The sequence below is a fragment of the Rutidosis leptorrhynchoides genome, chromosome 4 (genome assembly GCF_046630445.1).
Source record: "Rutidosis leptorrhynchoides isolate AG116_Rl617_1_P2 chromosome 4, CSIRO_AGI_Rlap_v1, whole genome shotgun sequence".
In the NCBI taxonomy this organism is placed as follows: Eukaryota; Viridiplantae; Streptophyta; class Magnoliopsida; order Asterales; family Asteraceae; genus Rutidosis; species Rutidosis leptorrhynchoides.
In genome coordinates, this window is record NC_092336.1 from 148,278,278 (window position 1) to 148,303,532 (window position 25,255).

Consider the following 25,255-nt stretch of genomic DNA (forward strand, 5'->3'; position numbering starts at 1 on the left):
ATTATTATTATTATTATTATTATTATTATTATTATTATTATTATTATTATTATTATTATTATTAATCATGTTATGATTATTAATAATATTAGTATTATTAGTATTAGTATTACATAAAATACTACGACGGGGTTATGAGCGAGTTATTTCAAAACGAGTTTTACGAGCGGGACGGAGCTAAGGAAATTATGGGTTATGGCTATGGAGGTTATGGGTATGATTCGGGGGTATGCTTGTGAGGTCAATCTAGTGTTTATCATCTCCGTCGCGTCTACGTACTTTCCTACAATATTGAATCACAATATTGATACGTGAGCATTCACATCTTATCTTTTATATATTAATAGTGTATCCATGTCTAATGCTCGAGTATATATGTTTATGCATGCTTGTATGCTTTAATTTTGTCGTTAGATAGTTTATGATGAATCACGAATTTGATACATATGCTACTGATATAAAGTATATGATATGCATGTTTTTGGAAAGCTGGCGAAAAATTATTAACTTTTCATTTAGAAAATCGCGTGATTTCGATGAACGGATTAAAAGATATGGCCAACTGAATTATGGTTAACATTAATTGAAATTGTGTTTAAAACTGTAAATTAATATTTAAAACAACTTGTCTATGAGATTGATAAATTGGATTTTCAAATATTACTAATCGAGTAAATGAATTTCTATATAAAGCACGTCTCGTTTTGTTGAACAATTGTCAAAGTTGACTGTCTTATCATGTTTTAAAGCTCTATAAACACTATAATCTGATTTTACAAGTTTTGGAAAGCTATGTGAAATAATAAAATATTTTTGATTGCCATGATAATTCAAATATAATATAGCTCCTGAAATAAATAATATTTTGAGTTGATAAACTATAAATTCGTTCAATTATCAAGACTTATACTATGATAATAAACATGTATAGATTTAAAGATCATATTGGGTCAGATTGACTTTTGAGATGACTTTTGTTAACTTTTGCATGTTGGTCTCGAGCATTAGGATTGTGATACACTATGACACGACCTAGCTTGTTAGACATTTATTGACCAACATATGTTCTCTAGGTTGAGATCTATGGTTACTTTGCATTCCGAGTTTCGGTCACATTTCGGTGAATGACCTTATGTGCTGCTAAGGTGAGTTTCATTACCCCCTTTTTAAATGCTTTTGCAATCTATATTTTTGGGCTGAGAATACATGCACTTTATTTTAAACGCAATGGACACAAGTACATACTAAATTCTACACTGAGTTTGAACCGAAAATCCCTTAGCTGTGGTAACTAGTAACTGCCAGTTATAAGAACTGGTGGGCGCGAGTAGTTGTATATGGATCCATAGGGCTTGACATCCCCGTCCGAGCTAGAGCGCTAGCCTTTTAACGGACGTATGCTATTTGAGACGCGTACACGTTGGTTTGCGTGTATTATTAAGATGATTATACAAAGGGTACAAATTATATATACGTTAAGTTTAGTTACCAGGGTGCTCAATTTCATAGAATATTTTGATAAACGTTTCTGGATGAAACAACTGAAATCTTGTGATCCACCTTTATATACAGAATATTTGCAACATTAAAACTATGAACTCACCAACCTTTGTGTTAACACTTTAAAGCATGTTTATTCTCAGGTTTCTAGAAGTCTTCCGCTGTTTGCTTATACGTTATACAAGATATGTGCATGGAGTCATACATGCTTTATTCGAGAAAACTTTGCATTCACAAAATCATCACCATGTATCTTATTTTGACTGCATTGTCAACTGATGTATTATGGTAAACTATTATATACGGTAATTGTCTATACGTAGAAATCATCAGACGTCGAAAACCTTGGATTTATATATTCATTTATGGTGTGCCTTTTCAAAAGAATGCAATGTTTACAAAACGTATCATATAGAGGTCAAAACCTCACTATGAAATCAATGAATGATGTATTCGTCTAAGTGGATTTGGACGGGTCATCACAGTAATTCACATTCACTAGGTGTGAAAATTACAAGTGTGTAGGGTGATTACAAGGTTGAGAGGGATTAGGGAGAAGTGTGTTTAACAAGTGAAGGAAAAGCTTGGTGTTTAAGCTAGATAAATGTTATTTATGCTAGCTCATAACAACAATAAATCTCATCTATTCTTAGACCTAACATTACCTGTCGCAAATCGATGGCTCTTCAACTAGTTCTATTCTATTACTAATAATGACAGAAAGTGGTATAGTCGTTTAGGCCCTTAAGGTGCCGTTTTGTCAAAAATTGTAGGTAGCACCCATGTGAAAAAATTAGGTCTTGGCCCAAAAGCTACTCACTCGTTAAAATCAAGAGGATACACAATAGATGGGTAAACTTTTATGACACAACTTAAGACAATAGTTTATTTCTTATGACACAATTTTGTTTCAAGTAAAAGCCTTTAGTTTTTCCCTCCTTGTTGCAGAGACCCAGCTTGGAACAGTTGACATCTCAACTCAACCACTTGAAGGTTGGGAGCGATGATATAAATATAATGGTATTAAGAGATCAGTACATTATCAAAAGAACCGAGTTCTATGACATATACAGAGCGTATTTCCAACACGGGGATAAAGAAAATATTGTCTCTATAGAAGAGAGGAATAAAAGTGAACGTCCCAAGAGACATACCACTTTCTTTGTAAAACGCCTACGCCCTGAACACGAAAAATTAGAAATGCAATTATGCTTGTGCCCTATAGACGACAAATTCGGAGAAGAAGTATTCCGTACAGACATTGAAATGCTTGCAACTTGTAAACATCGCAATATCGTCACTCTAGCTACTTGGATTTTGTGATGATCAACATAAAATTCTTATCATTGAGGAAGCTTCTAAAGGATACCTGTCTAACTATTTGACAAACTACAAAAACAGATCTATTCTTACTTGGGAAAAGCGTTTGAAAATATGTCTTGATATTGCAAATGGATTGAAATACCTACATCATGAGATGTAAGACCAACAAGTTGTGATAAACGGCCGTATCTCTACAGACTCAATTGCCTTAGATGACAATTTTAGGGCAAATATTGTTGATTTTGGGCTATCAATCTTCCTTCCTCCAAATCAAGATGATTATTCCCACGGTGTATCTAGGGTCCCTGCAAATCAAAATCACCTTGATCCGGATTATAGTGTGATTTCTAGGTTTAAAAGAGAATCTGATGTATATAGTTTCGGAGTAGTATTGTTTGAAATTTTATGTGGGCGGGTAGCAGCAGACGATTATATGTTTGGCGATTATATGTTTGGGAAGGAGAGTACAAATGGGCTGGCAAATGTGGCATGCCGATGTGTCCGTGAGGGAAGAGTTATGGAAATGGTAGATATAATAATTAGGAAAGAATGTGATGACAACAATGAGTCTATAGACACATTTGTGAAAATTGCATATTGGTGTTTGGCTGAAATTCAAGACCAACGTCCAACAATGAAAGTCGTCGTTGATGAGCTTGAGAAATCATTATCGTTTCACGTAAGTCAAGAATATCTATTTTTATCTCTAATCGATTCTATTTCATTATCATTTTAAGAAATGTTAATTTCTTGTTAATGTGATTTTGATATGCGTAAAGTGGTGAATCTTACGTATTAGTTGTATATTATACGCCTTCCTTTAGCTTAAAAACGTAATTTTAAGTAATCGTGTTAAACCTGTAACATACGGTTAATCTTCTCAAATGATAACAAATTATTTTTCTAGTAAAAAACATTATTTGAATGAACAGTTCAACTTGAAGAGGTTTTAAACCCCAATAATAAATACTACTTTCCTCCCATAACAAGTGTTAACTTACTTTTTGCACGTACACAGTTTTAGAAAATTCACTAACTTGATTATTCATCAATCAGAAATCGTTCTCTCCGAAATAACCTCTCTTCTGATTAGTTGAAATACAAAGTGAACACTTGAAATGGAACATTCTAAAACGGAAATGTGGACACTTGTAGTGGAAACGAAAGGGGTAATAGATTATGCTATATTTCACCAAACTTACTTTGGGTATTTGTTTTCTCTTAGCTGGGGCACCAAAAGCTTAGGATTTGTCCTGGCCTTGTAGAGAAGCAAGTGCAATGCCTAGATTCGGATCATGATGTCGATGGATATGATACATCAGTAGACCTGGAATTGACACGTGAAAATCTTGTAAGATTGTTCAGCAATTTTTGTTTTTATTTTTCTTCTTTTTTTCATCTACTATTAGAATTAGAATTAGAATTAGAATTAGAATTAGAATATGACAAATTTTGTTGTATTCAGTTAAAGGAACATTCAGATCAAGAAGCAGTAATTCTTGAATGGGACGACATAAAGGTAATCGATTTCCAAATATCTTATCTTATTTTGATTTATAATTGTAATTGTAATTTGTATAACTCTGTATTTTTTTTTTATCACATAATAGGAATGGGTAACAAATATTAAAAAGAAACGGTGATAAACACTTTTATTCTTTTGATATTTCCAAATATGTTTTTGATAATCTACTTAAATTCATTAAATTACTTTTAATGATGTGTTATACAAAATTTCCATTTCAAATTATTGGGGGGTAATACTGAAAAGTAACAACAGATATGTGTAAATCTATCAAAATCATGATTGAAAACATCAACTCCCTTCTTTTGAAAAGAAAAACAGAAATTATAATCATCTCTATATATTAAAACAAAGTCCATATTAGTTAATACTTTTAAAATTTTCCGTTAATTTTTAATCACCACCCTTAAAAGAAATGATCAAACGCTCGGGATTTATCTTAATTAATACCTTATGATCTTAACTAAGGATTAATTGGTCTTCTCTAATTTATCCCTAATTTTTTCGCTCCGTATTCACCTTACCATTCTAAATCAAATTGACGGTTACAACTTGCAAGTTTCTTTCTCAACCTTCAAAAACAAAAACCGTCCAACACGTTCTTCTTGAATTAAACCCTAACGGCTGCACTAAATCGGTCGCTCATTGAAACACACCCCAAAATTTTAGTTTACTGATCTGGATTCATCATAAATTCTTACACCAATTAGGTTTACGATTCAAACCATCCATCAGTTAAATTCCTAATTTTGTAAAATGACGAAATCGAGGATCTCGATCACCCAAACTATCTAAGTATTTGTAGCGAAAGAATCTTAAATCAGGTATCGTACTCCTTTCATTACGGTTTACTAATATGAAATCGTTTATGTTTTCCTAAATTGTTGTGTAAATTGTGAACAAATTAGTGTTGTTCATCTTTGTATGTACAACAATTTGAATTTTTTTTTTTGTTTGGTATTATTGAAATTTATAGGGTTAATCTTTGATCCCTGACCTGTCAGAGTGTCGTTGATTAACTAAATAATGTATTTACAAAATAAAAAAATGCACGTTAATAGTATATATGAAATATGAATAAAGCTTCTTTCAATTACTCCCTTTCGTCAATTCCGAATACTGATTTGGGTTGTTGTTTCTTGAAATGTCAATAAGGTTCGTATGTAATAGGGAGTGCTATCCATTAGATGCAATATCATAATGGTTGTTATATGCAGGGTTCAACAACACTGTATCACTACACGATCACATGAACTTCAGAAGTTATAAGGTGATATTCGTATTTATTTTTTATTGTGGTTGTTTATCGATTAAAGAATTGACGTAATTTTATGATCATAAAGTGCTTTAAGGTATGGCGTGGAAAGTAATTCTGGATAAAGTGATGCAGTAAACAAGTGTGAATTTTCAGAAGCCAAATGGATGAAACATGAGGTTGTTGAAGTATTTGTAAATCTGTGCAGTCTGACTTTTTTATGTCAAACTGTATATGGACAAACGGTTATGATTTGATAATGCGAGTGAAAGATGGAATATACCGAGTTGAGCACTTGGGTTTTTTAATTTGAAGATCATGGAAGTGAATGAGATTAAGTTATTGCAAGATTAAAAAAACCTGCAACCACTGATTGAAACTGAAGGTACATATATTCACAACAACAACAACTTTTAAAATCCCTCATTAGTTTATGTAATTTATTTAATCTGTATATGATTATATATGTGTATATGTGTATGAATTTGAATTTTTTCTTTTATTGAATTATTATGCAGGTTATAATGAGGGCTTGGAATTTAAGAGCAGCTGCTCATTTTATTCCGAAAAAGGCGTTTCATCCTATGCATGAACCTTTGGTCATTTTTCATTGGATATGGAACATACTAACTGAAAGATACTTCACCTGTAGTGTTTGCAATATTACATATGTTAAGCTCGTCTTACAAAGACCCAGGTTTGGTGATCATTATCAAACGCTTTTTTGTATCTCCGAATACTTATGGTGATTCAGTTCTAGCTAAGGAACTTTGTGTTTGTACATATGTGCTTTAGCATGTACTACTACCAAAGATGGTTTTTTTTAACACAATCTAACTGTTTCGCATTTGTAGGATAAACATGGGAAAGAAATTGTTTTGATAGCAATGGAAAAGGCAATCAGCAAGACAGTAGCTATTGCAGAGATTATTAAGGTTTGCTACTCAAATTACTTGCGAGGTCTAAAGGCTCACATTAATCTTAGTTTGGAATTGTCTCTTTCATACTAAGATTAATTGAGCTGTTCTATTTTACCCTTACAGATACAGGACGGTTCCCATCTACTCCTAATGAAAACCGTTGTTCACCAAATTAGTTTTCAAACGTAGCAGTTTCCATTCAAAATCCTCCCAAATAAAAAACGACCATAGATAACTTTTTTACTACTCAAATCGTTAAAAACTATACTAAGATCGTTGATTAACATGATACCATAATGATCCGTATTCCGCATTCCCATAATTCTTTCATCAGATATCAGTTTGTTTATTTTTCTCTCAAAATGCTTTGATTTCTTCACTAAGAAGCCAATGATTCTAAAATCACATGATGAAATCGGATCGATTCAACATACGGTATCCATTTACGCAATTCAATTTAGGTATTTACTCTTAATTTCATGTTGAGTTTCAAAATGGTTTCTGGATGAAAGAATTCGTGGAGGCTTTCATTTTTTTGTTTTTGTTTTTTTTTTTAATATGTTACTATAATAAAGGATGTAGTATTAATCATAAGTGCGGCTGTTCTTTCCCTTGAGGTAGGTGATTTGTGTCTTCTTTTTCTAATTTTGTATATGTATATGTATGTGTATAAATGATAAATGATGAATTTAACATCTTTTTGATTAAATGCAGATATACGAGAAGCAAATTGGCAATTTCATCGATCCAATGCAACGAAACCCGTAGGTATATATTACTGTATTTTTTATTAATTAGTATTGTTGAGTCTCGGTGATGTTAGTCATTTTCTGTATCCTTTAATTCCTTTGTTTGTGATAGTAAATGAAAAAATTAATTAAAACATATCAAATATGAAGCTAAAAAGTAAAAACATATTATATGTCGAGAATATGTATGCAGAATATGTGACTGGATTTGAGGATGTTACTAAAATTCTGATCAAGGTAAGTAAAGTTCATTATGTGTTATCTTGGTTTATATAATATTTTATGTTGTGTAAGTTACAATATGGGCGGGTCGGGGGGCTCGGTAACAGGTTGAAACAAGTCATTTTGGGCTGACCAGAAACACTGCGTTAGAATATGACTCATATGTAACACCATCAAGTTGTAATCTTGCAATGTGAATTTAAAATTTAAAATATGATATGGGTAACAATGGTCAATAAATCTGCCTTTAGCATGTGTTTATGAAAGTAATTTATGTGTCTTTATTAGCAGTTCTAAATTGTTTTCTAACTTATTATGTATCTTAGATTGTCTTCTAACTTATTATGGAGTCTTCTAACTTTACCATGTGCATCACTGTGTAAAGATAATATGAATTTATGAGTGATAATATTTTTTACTGGAGTCACAAAATTAACAGCTATTGTAGTGATAGTATTCTTTTGGTAGCGCAGAGATAATCTATGTTAAAAACCGTCTAAGGTGTTTGTCAGTTTGGCTTATTCAATTCAATTTGTTCTGTTTTGAATTTTTAAATAGCAAAACTTAAAAGTTAAAACCGAATCCAAATTTGATTTCGATTAAAACTGTAAACTCAACCAAGTCATAATCTAAACAAAATATCCGAAATTTTTTGATAGGGGATGTAAATAAGAATCAAGAGGCAATACAATTGGAGTTCCTTGATACTTTTCGGAAATGGCAGAGAGATCGAGTGGTGAGAGAGGAGGATTGCAGAGCACACCATATTGCCAAAATGAATCAAGAACACGAGCGGTTAGTTTAGGTGTGTTAGGCTGACTTCATTACGTTTATGTTGAAGAAGAATTCAAGCAACACTGATTTTGTCAAGCTATCTAGTGACGAAGCTAGAGAAAGTTAGCAACCTTTTTTCTACATTTATGTATTTCTATAAGTAGTATGATGGCCAATTTACTAAATATCACCTACTGTATTTCATGGTGTTTTTGACAACTACATTACTAATAGTAGTAAGAGTTTGTAGTTTATCACCTCTTTAATGGCCACTGTATATTAATGACAATATAACACTTAAATACTTCTAAATTTTTTTATTATTATAGTTGCCTAAGAAGTTAGTAGCATAACTTAATTAGTTACTCAAACATGAACCGAAACAAACTTTCGAATTACGAAAAAAATTAAAGTATAGCTTACAGGCCAAGTTTTTCCCCCATTTACCAACATGCTGAAACTTTCAATTTTTCTAATAAAATGGAGGTAGTGTAGGAACCAGCTTCTAGGGATTCCTTTTATTTACTTTCAATTAGGTGGCAATTTTGACCCATTTATTTATTAATGGGTCGTTGTCCTTAAGCTCTCTTATATTTTGATTTTGATTTATGTTTTTCTCAGGTGATAGAAAATGTTGGGCATTCTTATATTCTTATAATATGCTTATGCTTATTGTGTGCTAAAATTGAATGTAATTCATTTGTTTTAATTGTCAAACGGTTTGCTAAAGCCTGCAGGTGATTTGATATGGTTAAACATTTAAAGGATTTGATCTCAGATGGAAAAATGGATGAATTCGAGATGAAAGAACCGACAGGTGAATTTCTCTTATAATTGTTGTCCAAATGATGTTTTGTGTTTATATGTATTACAGGCAGCCCCTTACTTAGAGCAGGCTGAGTATGACTCTGGTAACCATTTGGAGGAACTGAAAGCCCATTCATTAATTCGACAACTGGTTCACAATCCCAAACTGCAAGCTGCATGTCCTCTTCCATCTGATGAGGCAAAACTGTGGCAAGGTCAAAGTGGACCTGAACTGAAGCAACTAATTCAGGAACAATTTAGAAACATCAGGTCACGTAAATTTTTTTGCGACACCCTTAAAACTAAAAAGTTGTATATTCTGCCGAGTTTTGAGTGTCAAATGTTCTTAAATTCTTAATATTTCATTGCTTTGTCTATTTAATTTACTGACCACATTTGATTTGGGTTAGTGTCTTTGGGAACCAATTCATGTTCTGGTACAAGCATGGAAGACAAAAACATTGCTTTTTCGCTTCACATATTAATGTAAGGATACTTTTTTTTTATTTTATTCTTTTTGTAATCAGAGTAATGGGTTATTTTTAACAAAATGTAAGACTTTAGGCAAGTGTTTGATCTTTTGAGTCGAGTAGACCACTTTCAAAATCTTATATAAATATATATGGTTTTTCCCCGACCCACTTGCCCATCAGGTAACAAAAATGTTATGATGCTAATCTCTTCTTTGTTATAACCGAAGTGTGTACTTTCTGCAGTATCCTTATGGATATTGTAGGGTGTGAAAAGTGCCGCCTGTGGGAAAACTTCAGGTTCATGTCCTTGAAAATGCGCTAAAAATCCTATTTTTCGTTGATGGTCAAAAGCACCCAAACCAGCCATATACTGTATCTTTTAACGTTTGACACCCCTTCTTCAAATTTGTGATTTTCCATTTGTCTTTATAAATCTATAAATATTATATTGTATCATAGCTGCAGTTGCAAAGGAATGAAGTGATAGGCGTTGATAAATTTACTAAAAGTTGGATCTCGGAATCACTCAAATATGTCACATATATAGGTTCATATACTGCTATGAATGGGTTGGTTCGAGAAACTCCTATCAGAACATTAAATTTGATTCAAATATTACAGGAAACATGGATGGCTCCTTGGTAATATTGTTTCTTGATACTATTCTACAATATCCGATACATGTGGCAAAACGAGTGGGTCAGTCTCATTAGGGAATTGTACATGTTTGGGAAGTTTAATTGGGTCGATCCGGATTGGCCCAAAAACTTCATTTGTCTTATGTTTTTAAAAAAATTAAAATACTTGGGGTGTCAAAGATGATCTCAAATATCGTATATTAAAATAGTACATGGTGAGCAAGTGAGTTTTAAAGTACAGTAGGTGATGTAGTTTTTATCCTCCTCCTTTGTATGTCAGCAGGTTCTCGACCACCAGCCTTGTGTATGCATCGTGAGCAAGTAAGTTTTAAAGTACATGGGGTGGATAAATGGGCGGGTCAGATAGACTTGACTTGAAAGTCATAAACTAAAGATGGAGTGTTAACTTATCCATTTATTTGTTAGAATAATGTCTAATAGAGTGTTAAACGTTTAATTTGAGATTGTAGCTTCTGCAAAATGGGAAGACAATTGAGCATGGATTTACACATGTGAGTGATGGCTTTTTTTGGAGGTGATGGTCTTCAAAGATTGGTACAAAACTGAGTGTGTCAAGCTTTTTCTTCGTTATAACTTTTTCCACTTACGTATTCATTCTCATAGATAAGTAAATATATACATATAGTTAGGCATGATTATTAAAATTTATTGGTTAATACATTAATATTTTTTGAGAACAACTCACAATGTTGTTTATTAATTTGTACGTTGTATCGGTGTTAATGTTTGGAGTGTCTACATTGCAAGATGAAATCTAGTGATAGATAGCATTGCATTTGGAGAGTACCTATTCATTTAGCTATGGACCTATCTAATAGATTATATATGTGATGGAATGATGGATGTTGTATTGAATCTATTAGCATGTTAAAGTGTTAAATGACTCTCGGCCTACTTTGCGGACGCGTCAGTTAAAAGTGGATAAGTTTCGATGAAGACTAATGATCGGGACATTAAGTATTCACGACAAGTTTTAAAACGATGTATAATATGTTTGGTAATTTCGAGTCTAAATGTGTTTTAAACGGGTGTCAAAGTCGCATGCTTTTTGGGATGCTGGACAGCGATAGAACAATAAGTAGCACAACAGCAAACAAGTTTTGGGGCTGTTTTCAATAGTTCATAACTTTTAACGGATAACTCCGTTTTTAATAAATAAGTTGTTTATTTGATAATGCTAAAAACGAACATATATTTCATAGCATTATTTCTCAAGAAAGACAAGCTTTTAGTTGCAATTGTTCTATTTAAAAGTGATATTCGTTTAAATAATAAAAGGTGAAGACAAAAGACAGATTCGACGAATTGAAGACGCAAACGACCAAAAAGCTCAAAAGTACAAAATACAATCAAAGAGGTTCCAATTATTGATAAGAAACGTCTCGAAATTACAAGAGTACAAGATTCAAAACACAAAGTACAAGATATTAAATTGTACGCAAGGACGTTCGAAAATCCGGAACCGGGACATGAGTCAACTCTCAACGCTCGACGCAATTGACTAAAAATTACGAGTCAACTATGCACATAAATATAATATAATATATAATTAATTCTTAAAATTAATATATATATTATAATATATTTATAAATCGTTGATAAGAAAGAAGCCAAAGGAGGGTGAGCTGTATTTTCAAACTCCGCGACTCGCGGAGTTTGAAGGCAAAAGTTGCCGCGAGTCGCGGAGTACCCCTGAACTCAATTCTCTATAAAGCCAACCGAATTCTGATCATTTTCAATATCATATATCCTTCCTCTCTATATCTATACGTAAATATTTATATTTATATTTATATTTTAATTTTAATTTTACTTTTAAATCCTAATAATAAGGGTATGTTAGCGAATGTTGTAAGGGTGTAAGTCGAAATTCTGTCCGTGTAACGCTACGCTATTTTTAATCATTGTAAGTTATGTTCAACCTTTTTAATTTAATGTCTCGTAGCTAAGTTATTATTATGCTTATTTAATCCGAAGTAATCATGATGTTGGGCTAATTACTAAAATTGGGTAATTGGGCTTTGTACCATAATTGGGGTTTGGACAAAAGAACGACACTTGTGGAAATTAGACTATGGGCTATTAATGGGCTTTATATTTGTTTAACTAAATGATAATTTGTTAATGTTAATATAAAGATTTACAATTGGGCGTCCCTATAATTTACCATATGCACTCGATCGGACACGATGGGCAGGGTATTTATATGTACGAATAATCGTTCATTTAACCGGACACGGGAATGGATTAATAGCCACTAGAATAATTAAAACAAGGGTGAAATTATGTACAAGGACACTTGGTATAATTGATAACAAAATATTAAAACCTTGGGTTACACTCAGTCGACATCCTGGTGTAATTATTAAACAAAGTATTAAAATTTTGTTACAGTTTAAGTCCCCAATTAGTTGGAATATTTAACTTCGGGTATAAGGATAATTTGACGAGGACACTCGCACTTTATATTTATGACTGATGGACTGTTATGGACAAAAACCAGACGGACATATTAAATAATCCAGGACAAAGGACAATTAACCCATGGGCATAAAACTAAAATCAACACGTCAAACATCATGATTACGGAAGTTTAAATAAGCATAATTATTTTATTTCATATTTAATTTCCTTTATTTTATATTTAATTGTACTTCTAATTATCGCATTTTATTTATTGTTATTATATTTAATTGCACTTTTAATTATCGTACTTTTTAATTATCGCAAGTTTATTTTATCGCACTTTTATTATTCGCAATTTCATTATCGTTATTTACTTTACGCTTTAAATTAAGTCTTGTATTTATTTATTATTTTACATTTGGTTTTAACTGCGACTAAAGTTTTAAAATCGACAAACCGGTCATTAAACGGTAAAAACCCCCCTTTATAATAATAATATTACTTATATATATATTTGTATTTTTATAAATTTAAACTAATATAGCGTTAAGCTTTGTTTAAAGATTTTCCCTGTGGAACGGACTGGACTTACTAAAAACTACACTACTGTACGATTAGGTACACTGCCTATAAGTGTTGTAGCAAGGTTTAAGTATATCCATTCTCTAAATAAATAAATTTCTTGTGTAAAATTGTATCGTATTTAATAGTATTTTCTGCTAAAATTTAATAGTATTTTATACCCCTCCGCTACCACATCAAGTTATTTTTGGCGCCGCCGCCGGGGAAGCTTAAACGCCGGAAGCGCAACGCTACAAAAAAAAAAAATTTATTTTTAGTTTACTTTTATAAAAATACGTTTTTGTAAAAAAAATACGTTTTTAATTATTCGAAAATATAAAAAGAAAACAAAAATATAAATATTTTTAAGAGTTTGTTAAATATTTAAGTTTTATAAAGTTTCTTTATTTTTATTTTATAAAAATATAAGTTTATTTAAATATTTTGTGTTTATTTAGAACATAAAATTGAAAACCGAAAAAAATAAATTTAATATATATATATAAATCTATTTTTAAGATATTTTTAAAATTATAAAGTAGTTCTATTTTTATTTTTATTTTAGTTTTTAAATATAAGTTTTTATTATATAAATATTTTTATTTAAACATAAAATATAAAACAGAAAAAAAAAAACTCCTCGAATTTTAAAAAGTACCTGAGTTGAATTTTGGAACCTCGCGACTCGCGGAGTTTACAGCTTCTAATACCGCAACTCGCGGAGACAATCTGACACGCCACACAGGAACCCTAATCAGCATTAATTACGGAGTAATTCTTAATTATTATTATTATTAACCCTAATTACTTATTATTATTATAATTAGTTTTATTTTAAGTTTCTTTTTATTTAATTTATATATTTAGTTAAATTAGTTTAATTAAAATATAAAATTAATAGTTTTATAAAATAATTAATATAAAAATAATATTTTTATAAAAATTTGTAACTTTTTACAACTTTTTGTATATTTTTATATTTTGTCCCTTTTTAATTGTTTTAGCGTAATATTTGTATTTTTAGCTCATATTTAGTTTTAAACTTAGTTTTTGCCATAGTTATTTTTACTTCTAGATTTTTAGGCTTTGCCGTAGAATTACTTAAGTGCTTTTTCTTTAGACTAAGATTTAAGTGCTTTAGAATTTTGCGACGCCTTTTTAAGTTTTAGTTTCTTTTTAAGTTATTTCCATTTGGGATTTAGTTTTTCCTGTAATCTTTAATATTTTTAAACGACTTTTACCTATGTATCAATTATCATTCCAATTAGTAATCTCAATTTGCGATTATAATTTTAAGTTAGTTGTAGTAATAAGGTTAGGTTAGTCAAGTGTTTTTAAGTTTTATAAGTTTCTTTTATTTTTCCGTCACCTTTTATTTTTCAACCATTTTTCTTTTTCGACATTTTTCGACACGCTTTTTTTTCTTTCTTATTTCTCGCTATTCTAGTTTTTAGGACATAGATTTTTATTCTACTTCTTATCTAAATTTCTTAAAATTACGAAAATTTATTTTAAGTGGTTAAATTGATAGACATCAAAATTTTCTGGTTCGTAGTAATAGTTGGATTTGTACGTGGACCGGGTTATTGGAGCCAAACAGTCCTCAATTATATTGAGACCAAACGAATCCTGCCCCTCTGCTGCATCTTTTGGCTATTCGAAACGTGGGCAAAATCAGAAAAGTCTATTGATTGGATAACTTATTATAATTTTTCTTTCCTTTTAAAAACTAATAGGATATTCAGTGAATGCACCGAGCAAGACGTTCACCACCTTTTGTACGTTTACCACCTGTAACTAGATCAAGACATTTAGCAAATATTACCGCCGTTGATTTTTCTTTAGAATCGTCATCTAGTCGACCAAGTACTCCAGTTCAAATTTCCGATAATCCATTTTTTGAACCCGACCTCACAATTGAGAATCCGGAGAATATTCAGGGACGATTCATAGATCCTGAACCATTAAATTTTCCTCCGGAACCACCAATCATTCAAACAGAGATTGTTGAGGAACGAACCATTAAATCAGAATCCTCTAGTGATTCTGATTCAACAAATTCAATTATGGAGAATCTGGAACCATTAAGTATGGAAGACCGAATGAGAGCTAAACGCACTGGCCAAGGTCACACAATTACTCATCCAGACATTAATGCGCCAGATTATGAAATCAAAGGACAAATTCTACACATGGTGACTAATCAATGCCAATTTAGTGGTGCGCCGAAGGAAGATCCAAATGAACATCTACGTACCTTTAATAGGATCTGCACACTATTTAAAATCCGAGAAGTAGAGGATGAACAGATATATCTCATGTTATTTCCCTGGACTTTAAAGGGAGAAGCCAAAGATTGGTTGGAATCGTTTCCTGAAGGGGCGATTGATACATGGGACGTTTTAGTTGAAAAATTTCTTAAACAATTCTTTCCGGCATCTAAAGCCGTAAGACTTCAAGCAGAAATTTTTACGTTTACACAGAAGCCAAATGAAACTCTATATGAGGCGTGGACAAGATTTGGAAAGTTACTAAGAGGATGTCCGCAACATGGTTTAGATACCTGTCAAATAGTACAAATATTCTACCAAGGATGCGACATCACTACAAGGAAAGACATAGATATAGCAGCTGGTGGTTCTATTATGAAAAAAACCGAAACTGATGCTTACAAAATTATTGATAACACTGCTTCCCACTCACATGAGTGGCACCAAGAAAAAGATATCGTTAGATCATCTAAAGCAGCTAGAGCCGATTCTAGCCATGACTTAGATTCCATTTCCACAAAGATAGATGCTGTCGAGAGACGAATGGAAAAGATGACTAAAGATATTCACTCAATACGAATTAGTTGTGAGCAGTGTGGAGGACCACATTTGACAAAAGATTGTCTCAGTATTGAATTAACAATGGAACAAAGAGAGAACATTTCATACATAAACCAAAAGCCTGGAAATAATTATCAGAATAATTATCAACCGCCAAGACCGATTTACAATCAAAACCAAAATTATAACCGAAATATTCCATACAACAACCAACAAGGTTCTAGCAATCAACAATTATCCAATAATAATTACAATCAGCAAAGACCTAATTTTCAAAACAAACCACCACAACAAATCGATGATAAAAAGCCGAATTTAGAAGATATGATGACGAAGCTAGTTGAAACTCAAACGCAGTTTTTCACATCTCAGAAACAAACTAATGAACAAAATGTTCAAGCATTTAGAAATCAACAAGCTTCTATTCAAAATCTGGAACAAGAAGTAAGTAACCTAGCAAGGTTAATAGGTGAAAGAAAACCGGGAAGTCTACCTAGTGATACAAATGCTAACCCCCGGAATGAAACAGCTAAAGCCATTAGCACAAGAAGTGGTACAACACTTAAATCACCTGAAATACCTGTAACTTCTGATGAAGCTATTCCTACACCACAAGAACCACAACCTGATCAAGATAAGGAAAAAGAACCGGTAGTTGAAATGATTAATGAAGATAACACAGTTAAGGCTAAACCTTATGTTAAACCATACCAACCACCACTTCCTTACCCGAGTAAAATGAAGAAAGAGAAACTTGAAGCCGAGCAATCCAAATTCTTGGATATGTTTAAACAGATAAATGTAAATCATCCTTTCATTGATGTGATTTCAGGAATGCCTAGATATGCTAAATTCTTGAAAGATCTAATCTCGAATAGAAAGAAAATGGAAGAACTCTCGGCTGTTACCATGAATGCTAATTGTTCAGCAGTGCTGTTGAATAAGATACCAGAAACACTATCTGATCCAGGAAGTTTCACAATTCTATGTTTACTGGGTAGTCCTAGTTCAATAGAAGCATTAGCAGATTTAGGTGCTAGTATAAATCTAATGTTGTATTCACTATACGCTAAACTAGACCTTGGAGAATTGAAACCAACAAGAATAAGCATACAACTAGCCGATAGATCAATAAAATATCCTAGAGGGATAATGGAGAACATGCTAGTTAAAGTTGGTACTTTAGTATTTCCAGTAGATTTTGTTGTTCTGGACTTGGAAGAAGATTCTCAAGTTCCTCTCATATTAGGAAGACCATTCTTAAACACGGCTAAAGCAATGATAGACGTGTTCGGTAAGAAATTGACCCTAAGTATAGAGGATGAGAGTGTTACCTTTTCAGTTGATAGAGTAATGCAACAACCACAATCTGGAGATGATACATGTTATTATATTCAAACTATAGATGCACATGCAGAATTATTAGAAGAATTTCCAGAATTACAAGGAACAGGAGAATGTTCTTTAGGAGAAGGTAATGAACCAATTGATGAAGCTGAAATGTTAGCTACGCTTATAGCTAATGGATATGAACCAACAACAGAAGAAATTCAAATGCTAAAAGAAGAAGACAGATATCGATACAAATCATCGATAGAAGAACCTCCGAAATTAGAGTTAAAGCCACTTCCAAACCATTTGGAATACGCTTATTTACATGGTGAATCTGAATTACCTGTAATAATATCGTCTTCTCTTACTAAAAATGAGAAATCACAACTCATTTCTGTGTTGAAAGCTCATAAACCAGCCATTGCATGGAAGATTCATGATATTAAAGGAATAAGTCCTTCGTATTGCACACATAAAATCCTTATGGAAGAAGGTCATAAAACGTATGTGCAACGCCAACGAAGACTAAATCCTAATATGCAAGATGTAGTTAAGAAAGAGATTATTAAACTGCTAGATGCAGGTCTAATTTATCCAATCTCTGATAGTCCATGGGTAAGCCCAGTTCAATGCGTGCCTAAGAAGGGTGGCATGACTGTCATTACAAATGAGAAAAATGAGCTTATTCCTACTAGGACTGTAACAGGATGGCGTGTATGTATTGATTATAGAAAATTAAATGACGCCACCAGAAAAGATCACTTTCCCTTACCTTTCATTGATCAAATGTTGGAAATATTAGCCGGAAATAGTTACTATTGTTTTCTAGATGGATTTTCCGGATATTTTTAAATTCCAATAGCACCCGAGGACCAAGATAAAACCACATTCACGTGCCCTTATGGTACTTTTGCTTACAAACACATGCCATTTGGACTTTGTAACGCCCCTGCAACCTTTCAAAGGTGTATGATGGCAATTTTTCACGACATGATAGAAGAATGCATGGAAGTTTTAATGGATGACTTTTCAGTCTTCGGTGATACATTTGAATCATGTCTAGCTAGTCTTGAACGAATGCTTATTAGATGCGAACAGTCAAATCTAGTACTTAATTGAGAGAAATGTCATTTCATGGTTAAAGAAGGCATCGTTCTTGGACATAAAATTTCAAAAGAAGGAATTGAAGTGGATAGAGCTAAAGTAGATGTAATTGCTAAACTTCCACATCCCACCAATGTTAGAGGAGTTAGGAGTTTTCTAGGGCATGCCAGTTTTTACCGACGTTTCATAAAAGATTTTTCTAAAATTGCCACTCCTATGAATAAACTCCTAGAAAAGGATGCTCCATTCATCTTTTCAGATGAGTGTATCCAATCTTTTAATATTCTTAAAGAGAAACTCACTAATGAGCCAATCATGATAACACCAAATTGGAATCTACCATTTGAACTAATGTGCGATGCAAGTGATTTTGCAATGGGAGCCGTTTTAGGACAAAGGATTGAAAAACGATTTCAACCTATATATTATGCTAGTAAGACGTTACAAGGAGCACAAACGAACTATACAACTACTAAAAAAGAACTCCTTGCTATTGTCTTTGCTTTTGACAAATTTCGATCATATCTCGTTCTAGCAAAAACGGTGGTCTATACCGACCATTCTGCTCTTAGATACCTATTTTCGAAACAAGATGCTAAACCAAGATTAATCCGCTGGATCTTACTCTTACAAGAGTTCGATATTGAAATCCGAGATAAAAGAGGAGCAGAAAATCTCGCCGCTGATCATCTTTCTCGTCTTGAAAATCCCGAATTAGAAGTTCTAAATGAATCGGCCATACAAGACAACTTTCCTGATGAATATCTATTGAAGATAGATTATAAAGAAATTCCATGGTTTGCAGACTATGCAAATTACTTAGTATGTGGATTCCTTGAAAAAGGATTATCGTACCAAAAACGAAAGAAATTCTTCAGTGATATAAAACACTATTTTTGGGAAGATCCACATCTGTTTAAAAGTTGTCCCGATGGAATAATACGTCGATGTGTATTTGGAGATGAAGCTAGTAAAATTTTAAACCATTGTCACACAGGACCAACAGGAGGGCATTATGGGCCTCAAATAACAGCAAGAAAAGTTTATGATGCTGGATTCTATTGGCCTACAATTTACAAAGACGCACACCTTCTTTGCAAATCCTGTGATGCTTGTCAAAGGGCCGGAAAAATAAGTCAACGTGATGAAATGCCACAAAATGTCATCCAAGTATGTGAAGTATTTGACATTTGGGGTATTGACTTTATGGGTCCATTTCCAAAATCTCATAATAATCTATATATACTCGTAGCCATTGATTATGTATCTAAATGGGCGGAAGCACAAGCTCTCCCAACTAATGATGCACGAGTTGTAGTCAACTTTTTAAAACGTCTTTTTGCAAGGTTTGGAACACCGAAAGCTTTAATAAGTGATCGGGGTACTCATTTATGTAATAATCAACTTGAGAAAGTTTTTAAAAGATATGGAGTAACTCATAAAATCTCCACCGCATATCATCCACAAACAAGTGGACAAGTTGAAAATACCAACCGAGCTTTAAAACGTATTCTAGAAAAACCGTAGGATAAAATCCGAAGGAATGGTCCATTAAATTGGAGGATGCACTCTGGGCTTTTAGAACAGCCTACAAAACTCCAATTGGAACCACACCTTTTAGACTTGTTTATGGAAAAGCATGTCATCTTCCAGTAGAAATTGAACACAAAGCATTTTGAGCTTTGAAGACATGTAATCTTGATTTACATGAATCCGGACGTCTACGATTAAGTCAACTAAACGAATTAAAAGAATTAAGATATGAAGCATACGAAAATTCGTTAATCTATAAGGAAAGAATGAAGAAATGGCATGATAAAAGAATCAGAAGTTCAAAAGAATTTAAAGAAGGAGACAGAGTGTAACGACCCTACTTTTTCCGTTATCTTTTGCCGTTAATTATTTAACGACCGTTAATTGTTATTCGTGACACGTCATTTCTAAGACCTATATTATTATTTTTGTAATAATATATTAATTATTATGTGTTATATGAATATTTGTATTCATATTTCAAGTTATACATTTCTACGTGTCGCAGATTTCTGTCCGGCGAATCTTTTCGGTTTTCAAACCAACGGTCAAGATTTTGGGATTTTTAAATCCAATTTATTTTAAATATGATATTTTGATGTCATATGATTATATATAGTGTTTATATATTTTATTCGTCGCGTGTTTGTTATCTCTCTGAAAAATTAATCGCGTAGTAGCGTTTTCGCGTTTCGGGCTTCGTTCGGGCGATCGGGCCACAAGTATTCTTCTTTTTGGCCAAAGTGGTCCATGAGGGGCCCACCCCTCTAAAAATTTCGGCCAAAACCCCCTTATACCCCATTTTTATTTTATTTTTCAATTTTTCATTTCCATTTTATTCCTCATTTCTTTTCTAAACCTAAAACTAGCAAGTATCTTTTTCTCTCATCTTTCTTCCTCTCTCTTTTTCTTTTTGAGGCCGCCACATTCATCATCAATATCATCATCATTCTTCATCAATTATTGCTTGGATTTTAGGGCTTTTAACATCAACGCGTTCCTCTCGTTCTCCTCTACACGTTGCTATCTCTTGATTCTTGATTAGGGTATAAACCCTAACCCTAGCTTTTTGATTTTTCTTATATTTTACTGATTTTGTATGTTATATTGATAGTATGATAATTGTATGTTATTGTATGGTTGATTGGATGCGTAGAATTACTCGTTTGCATATGTTTTCGGTTTGATTTAATTGGGACAGCAGCTTTTTCGTGTGTTTCTGACTTTTTAACTGATATAAAAGTTAAAATAAAGTATATAAATGAGTTCCTCTCATCAAGACATTAATTTTAGACTCCGGATTCATGTCGTTTCGATTCCCGGAGCCCTAGATATGCTTAATTTGATTTTTGGTAAAGATTGAAAGGTGTTATGGGCAAGAACAAGGTATGGTCCGACTTTATGATCATCCTTGGTGTCTTTAGGGTGTGTCATTTGGTTAGGACTGATGGTGGGACGAATTTTCATGTTCGGGTCACCTAAATCCGAGCCACGGTTCACCCGTTGTGCCTAAATCACTGTTTTGAGTAAATTGAATTCCCAAGTGTTGTCATGGCTGATATCCACTACCTAGGGACTGTTCTTGGAGTGTTCTTGAGTACATAATTGTGTCGGGTGGTTTGAGTAGGCGGAGATGCATATGTGGCTCGCCCGAAACCGACACCCGGGGCTCAAGATACGACCCGATGAACTTTTAAACTTAAAACTTATGGTTAATGATTAAACTTATGTTAAAATGAATGGCTTTCATTATTAATAAATTACTTATGATAAAAGAAGTAATTATTATTATTTAAGACTTATGATATAAATATTTATTATATCATTTAATTATTAATTATGATTTAATTAACATTTTAATTAAACTTATGATTAATAATACTTTTATTATTAAAGGAAAATACTTATGATAAGTATTAAATTTATTTTTGAGAAATTATTATAAGACTTATAACAAAGATTAAATAATTATTTAATTATTATAAGACTTAATTATTATTTAATTATGATTTAATTATTAAATACTTATGATTTAATAATTTTAATTAGAAACTTATGATATAATTAATAATTCATTATTAATTTATAATACTTATGATATGAATTAAAATTCATTATTAATTAATAAAACTTATATTATGATTAATATTTAATTAATTAAATACTTATGTTATACTAATTATAACACTTCAACTTATATTAACTTTAATAATTCATTTTATTTAATTAAACTTATGTTATGACATAACTTTACTCTTTTGACTTTAATAAACATTATAACCTATGTTATTATTATAACTTACACTTTTCAAATTAATGTTGACTATGTTGACCAAGTTTGACTTTTGAGTTGACTTTCGGTTGACTTTGACTTTCAGTTGACTTCTGTTGACTTTCTAAATAAGGAAACTTTCCTAACTTCAAAACTTTCTAAAAATAGAAGTTTCTAAATTTGGAAACTTTCCAAAGATAGAAACTTTCCAAAAAAAGAAACTTTCCTAAAATAGAAACTTTCCAAAAATAGAAACTTTCCTAAAATAGAAACTTTCCAAAAATAGAAACTTTCCTAAAATAGAAAATTTCCTAAAATAGAAACTTTCCAAAAATGGAAACCTGCTAAAAATAGAAACTTTCTAAAAATAGAAAGTGTGTGTCCTTATGCTGTTCCAATCAAACCGATGCTTGCTGAGTAATGTTCTATGTCTACTTGCAACATGTACAATAGCTATCATACTAAGACTTGACCTAAGTTAGTTATTTATTTCGACCTGCTTTATTTATAGGTCGGCGTTGTGATCTTTCTTGGTCACTTTACTTTACTTGCTGTTCGCTTGTTTGTGAGATTTCTTCAGTTGCTATTTAAGGTGAGTTATAGTCCCATTTTTCTATTTTAAAGCTTTTGGGATGAGAATACATGCAATTTATTTTATACTTTGGACACATGTGGAAGTTGTTTTAAATTATTCATTGTGAGTTGAACAAAAATATTCCCTAGTCTGGTAACTGTAATCACTGGTTTCTACTGGTGAACGCGAATCCTATGGATAGATCTATCGGGTTTGACAACCCCATTTCGAGCTAGTCGCGCTAGCAATTTGTTATCGGAATGTTTAGTACTTCGTATTTAGTTGTAGATACACTTGTTCGGTGTATATTTTTTATTGTGTTTGGCAAGGGTAAATAAAGGGTTAAGTGGTTACCAGGTGGCTCACGGAAAATGGAATAATGTTTTATTATATGTTTTCTAGCATATAATTTTGAGGTTCAAAAAGGAGTTTTTATGTTTTCAAACATAAATTTTTATTGTTTAAATTAAATATTGTTTGCAATATTAAACCTATAATTCACTCAACATTTTTGTTGACAGTTACTCGCATGTTTTATTCTCAGGTTCATGATTGAATGCTTCCGCTGTGCTTAGAGAGTCTGCATATTTACGATGACAGCTTTTGTTAAACATTAACTTGCATTCTATTTTTGTTACATTAAATAGTGGTTGTTTGTTGACTTTGTTTTGGGTCAACTTTTGGTTAAAGTATTATTGTATGGTTTTTCTAAACTTATACATTTTAGTAGATCTCCTTTATAGGAAATCATTTTTAAATAAAGAATGCAAGGTTGTTTTATTAAATTCATATAGAGTTATGATCAAGCTGTGGGACCAAGATAACGATGGTCGTCAAGTGTACTTTGACGGGTCGTTAAAGTTGGTATCAGAGCCTTGGTTGTAGGGAATTAGGCTGCATTGATGTCGTTACCCGAGTCAATAGGGTGCATTAGTGAGTCTAGTCTACAGCCCGGCCTATAATATATTATTATATGTGATTATTTGTATCGTATTGGTATGTATATTGTTATCATACATACATTCCAATTATGTTCTGAATCTGGGAGGAACTCCCATTCTGACTTAAACGAACTCTCCGACTCATGCGAACTTATCCTTATAAGAACACCTCGGGTAGTGAAACCGAGGGATGTCATTCTTGACTTCTGAAATTCTCGACATTTCTATGTCATCTGTTATGGTTAAGTATATATAATGTTTGAGTTATATTACGCGAGATGTCATTCTTGACTTCTAAATGCTCGACATTTCAATGTCAGCTATTATGTTTAGGTATATAACATTCTTGTTATATTACGTGCCTTTGTGCTGTTGTGCCTATGTGCTTTGGTTTTTGAACCGGAAAACGACATTCTTGACTTTTAGAGATTCTTGGTACTTTGAAGACATTTTTATGTCATCGTTACTCCTATTCATTACTTTTGATGTTTTTGTCTCTTGTGCTATCCTTAGCACATTGTTTAAGAAATCGTTTTAGAGAAATTGTGTGGAAATTCGAGGTTGATCGCGTGTCCTGACCTCATGTAGTGATATTGGAATGGAACTATGAGTTAGTGAAATATAATGGCGTCAGGCCAACGTGATTATGTTATGTTAATTCATAAGGAAGTCCCAATATTGTGACATGAGGAATAGAAAGCGATTCAAAGAAAATTTTTACAGTACTCATTTAGAAATTTCGATGTATTACATGGGTAGGGAAGATATTCATTATCTTATTAGTTGATATACGAAAAGCTCGTTTTAACCAGAATATCTATCTCATGCTCTATCCTTCATAACTCGCTTGTTAGCAACAGCTTCGCTCGGGAAGAGTTTTGGCCAAGGACTAATGTCCTGATAATAGTCAAAACAACATTTAACTCATTGGTTTTCATGACCCCGTAACATTTCTTGGTCAAATGTCGCACGGCGATTCAAGTCCTTTACTCGATCTTTCACGATCTTACTTCAACTTGTAACCTCTGAAATACAGATACTCTGTTTATCATCGGGAGTTTTACACATTTGTTTAATTGGACGGTTCTCACGAGATTTATGGGCGAATAGAAGTAATGAAATATTTTGTCATGTATACAATTTATAAAATCATATATGTATGTATGGATTCAAAAGAATAAATTCACCCTTACCTATTTCGGCTAGTATATACTAAATTATACCTTCAAAATTATTTTAAAACCACTCCTTTATTGAGTTGTCTAGTTAACATTTTTAAACCACTCTTATTGAGTTGTCTAATTAACTCAAATTGTTTTACGTAAAATGGTACACGTTGTACATACTTCTAAGTTTACTAAGATCTTCGTTCCGTTTATGGGGTTACATCAGGCGTTTAAAGCTTTTTCAAAACTTCTTTGATTGATTACATTAGAATTTTCGGAGTGTTTGGATCACAGTTATTCTCATCCTCCGTTTAAGGATGAAATTTAC

General features: G+C 32.3%; 1 non-coding gene across 1 annotated transcript; it reads right to left on the minus strand.

The window, feature by feature from the left end:
• Positions 1–15,624: 15,624 nt before the first annotated feature.
• LOC139846153 (small nucleolar RNA R71) lies at positions 15,625–15,731 on the minus strand. Its single transcript, XR_011758892.1, has one exon. It is a non-coding gene; the product is annotated as a small nucleolar RNA R71 (small nucleolar RNA).
• Between the last annotated feature and the right edge of the window lie 9,524 nt (positions 15,732–25,255).